Raw genomic sequence first — 9,080 nt, 5'->3', positions numbered from 1 at the left:
GGATAATGTCATCCCGCAGCATTTCATCAACTTGCCTCTTCATGGCCTCACGTTCTCACGTCGAAACCGTGTACGGACTCTGACGGTGTGGTCTGGCATTTTCTTTGGTTAGGATGCGATGTTTCAATATTGGGGTCTGCCGAATTTTCGATGACAACGAAAAGCAATTTGTATTGCAGAAGCAGGGCCTTGAGCTAATCTTGCTTATCGTTAGGAAGTCTGGGATTGACGTCGAAAGCTATGGGAGGGGCTTGGTTCCTCTGAGCAGGTTCTGCAGAATCGGTGAGGGCGAAAGCACTGGTGGCTTCGACAATTTCTTCAATGTATGCGACTGTTGTTCCTTTGTTCACATGTTGTACTCATTGCTGAAATTCGTTAGCGTAACCATTGCTTTGCCCCCCCCCCACAGCTGTGCAATTCCTCTTGCAACGCAAATATTTCGGATTACCAACAGATGCTGACTGCCTTGAACGACGCCTTTCTAGTCAAGTGATTTAGGGGCGCCGACTGAAATAATGACGCTTGAGCGAGGCGGAATGGTGACTTGTTCTTCCAGCCCATTCAAGGCATGGTTTCCTGACGGCGTGCGCGGTGGTAGTGCTTCCTCTGTGGATAAATTTATCGACTTTGTTTTTAGGTTGATGACCGGACCATGGAGGCATAAGAAGTCCATGTCAAGGATGACATCTCTCGAGTAACGCTGTAGGACTACGAAGTCTGTAGGATAATTACGGCCGTTAATGGTGACTCTCGCTGTGCAGATTATTGCAGGCGTTACGAGATGGCCTCCGGCTGTGCGTATTTCAGGTCCTTTCCAAGCTGTCCTAATTTTCTTTAACTTCGCGGCGAACGACCCACTGATGACGGAATAGTCAGCTCCAGCATCGACGAGAGTGGTCACACTGTGGCCGTCGTTAAGAACGTCGAGGTCACTAGTTCGCCGTCTCGCATTACAGATAGGGTGTGGCGTCGGGTCACGGCTGCGTCGGCTTGTTCCGCTGCTTTCATGTTGCGTTGTCAGGCCACCTTCGGTAAGTGAGCTTTCGCCGTCAGGGCTCTGCCTGGTTGGCGTTGTGTTCGGAAAGCTCCGTCGCGGCGTCGTCGTCGTCGGAGGATCTTCGGTAGTTCGTCGCACAGCAACCGCACCTCCATTGGTTGCTGCCCTTAGTTTCCCGGATACGGGCTAGGAGACCGGCCCCGCGTTAGGCTGGATTACTGCCGGGGGTGCGGTGACATGCCGCGGCTGGGCGACGGCGATTGGGAAGGACTTCGTGGTGTCCATTGAGTTCCTGTAAGGTAGTCGGCGATGTTACGTGGCCGTTCCCCTGGCCGCGGACGTGGCGCATCGATGGCGAAGCCACGCAGTCCCATCTGTCGGTACTGGCAACGGCGGTAAGTGTGCCCGGCCTCGCCGCAGTGGTAGCACAGTGGGTGGTGGTCAGGGGTGCGCCAAACGTCGGTTTTCCTCGGCGCACTGCGCTGGCCCGCTGGCAAAGAGTAGGTCGTCGGTGGGGGTGGTGGCGGCGGTGGCGTTTGGCGATGGAAGTGCGATGGGGCGGCGTTTAGGCGTGCGCGTGGAGGAGGGGCGTGGCGGCGTGCTGCAGCAGCATAGCTTATGACTTGCCGCTGCGGCTCTTGAGGCCGAGGAACGCCCAGCGACTGCTGGATCTCCTGGCATACCACGTCCGCGATAGATTACACGTGAGGCTGTGCTGAAGAAATTTTCACAGCTCCTCTTGCACGATCGCTCGGATCGTCTCACGCAAGTCAGTGGTTTTTAGGGCTTGAATGCCGGCGTAGCTTGTAGACGAGAATCTACGGTTATATTGCCGCGTGCGCATCTCGAGCGTCTTTTTTATCGTAGATGCTTCTGAAATGAATTTGGCGACTGTCTTAGGCGGGTTTCTGATCAACCCAGCGAAGAGTTGTTGCTTTACTTCTCGCATAAGTAGGCGGACCTTCTTCTCCTCGGACATGTCGGAGTCAGCGTGGCGGAAGAATTTAATCATACATTCCGTGAATAGCTCCACGTTTTCATTTGGCATCTGCATGCGGGTTTCGAGGAGAGCTGCGGCCTTCTCCTTGCGCACCACACTTGCGAAAGTGGTGAGGAACCTGGCGCGAAAGGCGTCCCACGTTGTGAGGCTTCGCTCTTGATTCTCGAACCAGGTCCGAGCATCATCTACCAAAGCGAAATACACATGCCGTAGCCTGTCATCGTCTGTCCAGTCATTGAAGGCGGCGACGCGGTCGAACCTTTCGTTCCAGCTTTCCGCGTCTTCCTGTGGCGAACTGCGGAAAGTTGGCGGCTCTTTGGGTTGCCGGAGCAGGAGTGGTGCAGGTAGAACCGTCGTTGACATGGTCGCCGTGGTCGAGGTCAACGTCTTGGTTTTCTGAGCCTCGTCCAGTAAACGCCTGTACTCCGGTGGCAGACCTTGTTGCCTGCGTCGAACTTGCTGCTCGTTGCTGGCGTCGGTGTCTTCAAGGCTTGACGGAGGCGTCCGGTACATGAAAAAAACAGCACCTCTACTAGATGTCACGGTGTCATGACGTGGCCGAAGACAGGAGACTTCGTGTTGGGATTTAACTGTTTATTTGGGCGAACCTGTGCCCGGTAAACGATTGATTGATTGATATGTGGGGTTTAACGTCCCAAAAGCACCATATGATTATGAGAGACGCCGTAGTGGAGGGCTCCGGAAATTTCGACCACCTGGGGTTCTTTAACGTGCACCCAAATCTGAGCACACGGGCCTACACCATTTCCGCCTCCATCGGAAATGCAGCCGCCGCAGCCGGGATTCAAACCCGCGACCTGCGGGTCAGCAGCCGAGTACCTTAGCCACTAGACCACCGCGGCGGGGCGTGCCCGGTAAACGGAAAGTCCAATTACAGCAGCAGTCTTGCACAGATAGCAGTCTTGGACTGATAGCGGCGAACGGAACGTCGGCTTTCGATCAACAACTGACAAGCAGCGAAGCGCGTCGGCATTTATACTCTTGCCGTCGAATGTTCTAGCGTTATCGCTGGCGGTGGCGTAGGTTCCAGAATAATCTGCACCGTTCGCAGGGTGGGCGTGATCCTATCGAAATGATCTACTAAAGTCTCTCGAAAACTGCAAGCCTAGTTTGCGCTGAGAATCGTGTAGTGTTATGGGACGATAAAAAGACTTGGGAAATGGAACGTGGCAATATGTTAATCATACTGGAAAAGTTGGTACGTTTTTTGGGAGAAAGCACGAGTCAAGCAAATACATGGCAAGCTACATTAGGTCCGAAGTCTAAGCAGGCTTTGAGAGACGAAGTGAACAAAATAATATTCGATGAAGAAGTTCCCGATGGATGGAAACTGAGCAGGATGAGCATGATCTATAAAGGAAAGGGGGACAAAGCTGACATAAACAACTACCGTTTGATAACAGTGACATAAGTCATCTACAGGCTGGCGATGCAGATTATAAAGGAAAGACTGCAGGCATGGATAGAGGATGAGGGGGTGCTGGGGGAACTGCAGAATGGGTTTCGGAAAGACAGGTGGTTGGAAGACAATCTGTTCTCACTGACGCAGTGCATCGAAATAGCAGAAAAGGAACACAGGCTCTTGTGGCTAGCATTTTTGTATATGAAGGGAGCGTACGATAGCGTGGTTCAAGGGGAATCGTGGGGAATACTGGACACACTAGGCGTAGAATATGTAGTCACTAATCTTTAAAGGATATCTCTAAATGTAACAAGGTAGTTATAAAGTGGGAAAACAGGTATCCAAGCCTGCAGTGGTAAAACGGGGGCTTAGGGAGGGGTGTCCCCTGTCACTCTTATTATTCATAATGTACGTACAAGAATTAGAGGCCAATATAAAGAAAAGTTGACTGGGATTTAACCCTTCTTTCGTCAAACAAGGAAAACTCATTGAACAGGCACTACCAGCATTGATGTATACAGATGATATAGTGCAAATGGCTGACAACAAGGAAGTTCTGCAGAGATGGACAGACATCTGCGGTAATGAAGGAGATAGGTTACATTTCAGATTCAATAAGGAAAAATCAGCAGTCGTGATTTTTAATGACAATGAAGGTAGTGAGTTTAGAATACAGCAGGTCACGTTAGAGATAAGATAAATACAAATATCTTGGCGTATCGATAAGCAATGGGGCCGAGTACCTAAGGGAACACGAAATATACGTGACGACTAAAAGTAACAGGAATGCAGCGGTAATGAAAAACAGGGCACTGTGGAATTACAATAGGTATGATGTTGTGAGAGGAATTTGGAAAGGGGTCACGATTCCTGGGCTGACGTTCGGCAATGCGGTCTTGTGCATGAGATCAGAAGTTCAAGCAAGATTAGAAATTAAGCAACGTGGAATAGGTAGGCTTGCTTTCGGAGCTCACGGGAATACACCAAATCAGGGAGTGCAATGTGATATGGGGTGGACATCACTTGAGAGCAGGGAAGCTAGCAGCAAGATAAAATTTGAGAAGCGATCGAGAGAAATGAGGGAGGAGCGTTGGGCTTGAAAGTATTCAGCTACTTGTTCATGGAGAATGTCGATAAAAAATCGAGGAAGTGAACCAGAAAATGGACTCGTAACTACTTAGAAAACAGCAGGGAGCCAAACCAAAAAAAAATTATCGGTTAAGAAGAAGGTGAAGGGAGCTGAGACTGACATGTGGAGAATTGGCATGATTAAGAAGTGAGCACTAGATATCTATCAAACTTTAAGCAGGAAATTGCCAAGGAAAGGATCTATGATAATACTCGGGGTAGTTCTCTACTGTGTGAGGCCAGGACGGGAGTAATGTGAACCAAGACATATCGGGTCAAATACAAAGAGGTAGAGACGGTATGCAGTGCGTGCGGAGAGGAAGAAAAAACTGCCGAACACTTGATATTGTTCTGTAAAGGAATCCACCCTATAAATCAGGATGATGGCGCAGAGTTGTTCAAAGCACTGGGGTTGAGGGACAGGGAGGGCAAAATAGACTTTAAGCGGGTAGAATTAACTAAAAGGAGGTTATCTGATTCGTGGCTAAAGTCAAGGCATGAGTGAAAATAAATCCTTCAATGCAAAGTACGAATCCTTAACCTCACTATTTAAAGGGAAAAAATAAATCTAGTTTTTGGTTCATTAAGTATTATGGCTTGGTGGCACTAGCCACTGCCCTATCTAAAGAGTACAGCCATATCCATCTATCCATTCATCCGATCTATGTTGCCTGGAGGCAGCATCAAACCTGTTATTATGTAAGTTCATCTTGGCGTGTCAGGATTTGCATGATATGCCCATTGTTATGCTGGGCTTCAAGATGATGTGCATTCCCAGTTAACAATGGGGTTCTAAAACTTGTTCCAGGCACACTCTTGATTCCAGACGCAGCCTATTTGTTTTATTTGATTACTGCCATAACCTGAAAAACATCAGAAATGAATTTTTTGATGTGAAGAGAATTTTCAGAAAGTGTGGCATTCTCCTAAATACAGACTACCTAAAGTAATCAAAATGTTTTGCGAATAAGTTTTATTTAACTAATATGGTGTTCCCTGACAAGAATCTGTATGACGTGCAAATCAGCAAGTTGTGTTCAGTTGGGTGAGGTGTCTGACAACGAAGCACTTCTGGCTAAGCAATTAAAACAATTGTGTTGGCAGAGCAGTTGCCATCTTTTCTTCGCGGGTAAAGCAGTGCCCAATGCAGTGTAGTTGTACCTAAATTTGTCTCTGCAAATGTGCACCTGAATTGCTCTTGCTGTCAAACTGATGGCACTGATCACAGAGATGATCAGTGCCACTATATTATTAAATTGAACTGAAATGTTATATTTGCTTGTGTTTAAATCATGTAGGCATCTACTTGTTATGTACTCTCAAACTGCATTCATCAAAACTTTTTAGCACCCTTTTTGTTTCACTGTTCCCCTTCCTATTGAAAAAACGTCCACCGTAGGAATGGTGTGCTCTACCATCCACCATTTTCATGGATTACAGCGGTGAAATGTTGGTTATGAAGCGTTATAAATGTTGGTTATGAAGGTTATGAATTCAGAAATGTTGGTGGCACATGTTTTTGGTGTCGTATGGTAGAGCGGATGGTGGATGGCGTGCTCCAGCCGGCAACGCTGGAGCGCGAAGCAGCGTCAGAACCACCGTGACGAGCTGCCACTAAAGAAATAATAAAAATAATTGCATAAAACAATGTAGAGAGCACCTCTAAAAAAAGTTGCGAAAGCGCGGCATCGAACCTGCCACCTCCAAATTTCGCACTGAGCACACTAACCCCTGTGCCACGCCAAAAAATGGCGACATGCGTGTTAAAGAAATAGTCAACTCTGAAGGTCCCTCTTTAACTTAAGGTAAACAACCCGTGTTTCTCCCGTGTTTCTCGTTTACTCAGGAAGAATGGGATCTGGACCTGCTGTTAAAATTTGCACGTTTGATAAACACAAACAACTGCTGCCTGTTACGATTGCCACCGCAATAATGGTAAGAGCGCTATATTTTGTTACAGTTTATGACCGCAAAGAAAAAAAAACTCAGTGGACTGAGGAGCAGGTAGAGTTTATCGGCGGTTACTGCCAAGTTTATTATCCGTTTCATGTTCCTTCCGAAGGGCGATATCAGTTCGGGTTTTATGACGCTTCTATGCTCATTCGATATATACACCTACAAAATTGATTTTGGTGGACACTGTCAATGAATGTCTGAAAAGTTGCCAGAGCATTCCAAAGCCCGAAGGCCATACGAGTGAATTTATAGAACCCTCCGTGGAAATGAACGTGCTCTTTCACCGGCCACGCTCATCCATTCGAACCCTTAGGTGACCTTTGGAGGCATCTAATGCGATAAAATACCGAGCAGTGACGACGTTTTCTTTAGGTAATTGTGGGAAGTGGATAGGCCTCTTCAGAAGTGGCTCTGTTCAGACGGTGGTAAACTACGCACAGGTCATGACTGCAATTTTTTTTTGGCACGAACAAAATGGGAGACGCCAGGGCGCTGGACGAACAGTGAACAGTGCCAGCTGAGAGTATCTCGTTCATTAATTCATCAATAAACTGTTTCTTGGCCAGGCTGACTGGCCTTGGGTTACACTTTAAAGAAAGCGCGTGGCTAGATGGAATGACTCGCCGAAGGGGTACAGCCTGGTTGGTCGGTGAAGAACGCATCAAATTCGCGTAACAATACCGACATACGAGCCATTTTTATATCATTTCACTCAGTCGCGCAGACTACCAAAGTATACCGAGCCTGTACGTGTCGTGTCGCTCAATCCCGATGGGAATTTTTAGCCGACGAGTGCCCCGAACTCGGGACGTCACATGGTTTCGACGCCTCTACTGCACAGTCAACAAAAATGCCGGTGTGCTGATGAGCCGCTCCTCGGCACAAGGTCCGTCGAGATAACCTCTATTCGCACTGTCTGCTAAAATATGTGTTTTATGAGAAAGTCCCGATCGAAAATCGCAGAAACACTGAGCCCTCGAAGATGAACCAAATGCGTGCGTCTCATCCAACCTCCCCATCTGGCAGTGAACCTCACGGCGTCTACCTACTGGGCCACGCCTTTCGCGAGAGTGAATGTCATCTAGCTGTCCTGCAAGCGCACCGACTGCTTCTGCAAATGACACACCTGTTCGCCGAAGAAAGAAGCGTTATTTCCCTTGTTCAGCAATGCCAAGAATTCGCAGTCAGCAATGTTTGCCGAAAAAAACAGCACATGCGCACCAGAAACGCCGCTTTCCCTTTACGCTCAGAGAAGAAGGAGGGGTTCCGTTGCTCGTGCCTTCACGAATCACCCGCGCTCCCGTTTTATTACCTCAAAGGAGGCATAAACTCAGAGCACTCCCTCGCTCTGTGTCATCGTTCGCGGAAGCTGAAGCAGAGTACTCAATCACTGTTGCTTTGCGAGAAGTGGAGCTTCGAGCTGCAGAGGTTGGTTCATTCCTTGATCAAATGACCCGCTTTGACGTTCGATGCACTGGGTCAGAATGCGTCCCTGCTCGCGCCTATCGAGTGGCAATGCAGCGAAGGCGGTGCACCTCCCATAGGTTTTGGGATGTAAAGCGTGATCACCGATCGCGTATGCCCCAAGTGAACTCGCCTATAGCTGTAGCCGCAAAGGTGGCTCCGGATAGCTGTTACCCTTGGCTAAGGGCTATGACCTTTCAACACACGCAGTGCAGTTCAAGGACCTCGCTTGGTGACGGTGATGGGCATGTGCGGCGAGACTGTAGCCTTCAATGCGCTTTTTCTAGGTGGCCAACTCCTCCAAATCATGGACGTGACCACCTTGAAGGTAGGCCAAAAAGCTCGGGTCTGCTTGCCCGATCACCTGTTTGACGCACTGCTCGTTCGTGACTTGACTCAGCAGTGGAGCAGTAGAGAAAATGTCTTCCATCGCACGTACGTAATCCTGAGGTGTCTGATCAGGACCTTGTGTGCAGAGCTCAAGCTCGTGCCTCACCGTACTCTCGTAGTTAGCGGGTAAGAATTCGCTCAGGATGGCCGCGTGTAACTCCTCAAGGGTTGCTGCTCAGTGGCCTGGAAATCGATACCACCTAGCCACCGTGTCAATCAGTGCAGCCGGGACGACGTGTGCGAGAACATCTTGGTTGTATAGATTCATTGCTCTCAGGTAACGTGCGAGAAAATACAAGTAATCTTTTGCAGTTTTCAGATCACCCTACCCGCTGTATGTCGGAATGGTTGACGTGACAGCGGCATAAGGGCGTTTAGCAATGTGCGAAAGTAGTTGGACTGCCCCTGGGAGTGCTCGAAGCATTGCGGCCGCATTTTAAAGCCACGTCTGCGCGACAGCTTCAGAGGAAGCTGTCGGTGCGTCAGGGGCACGGGCGAGCGACGGCCAAATGTCTCTGAGCTCAACAAGGAACGCGGCTACAAAAAAAGATACCACCCGTCATGGTATTTTATAGGAGCGCCTGTTGTTGTTCACAGTTGCTGCTTGGGGCAGCTTCGCGTGAAATCACTCCACCAGTTGCTTTGAGTGGCACATGCGCGTGCTTGAAGTGAGCCTGGTTGCTAGGTAGCATAGCGGCCAGCGGGCGAAATTCGCCAACGGT

The sequence above is a fragment of the Rhipicephalus microplus genome, chromosome 6 (genome assembly GCF_043290135.1).
Source record: "Rhipicephalus microplus isolate Deutch F79 chromosome 6, USDA_Rmic, whole genome shotgun sequence".
Classification (NCBI taxonomy): domain Eukaryota; kingdom Metazoa; phylum Arthropoda; class Arachnida; order Ixodida; family Ixodidae; genus Rhipicephalus; species Rhipicephalus microplus.
The sequence above is the reverse complement of the archived record's forward strand: the minus strand, read 5'-3'. Positions refer to the sequence as shown.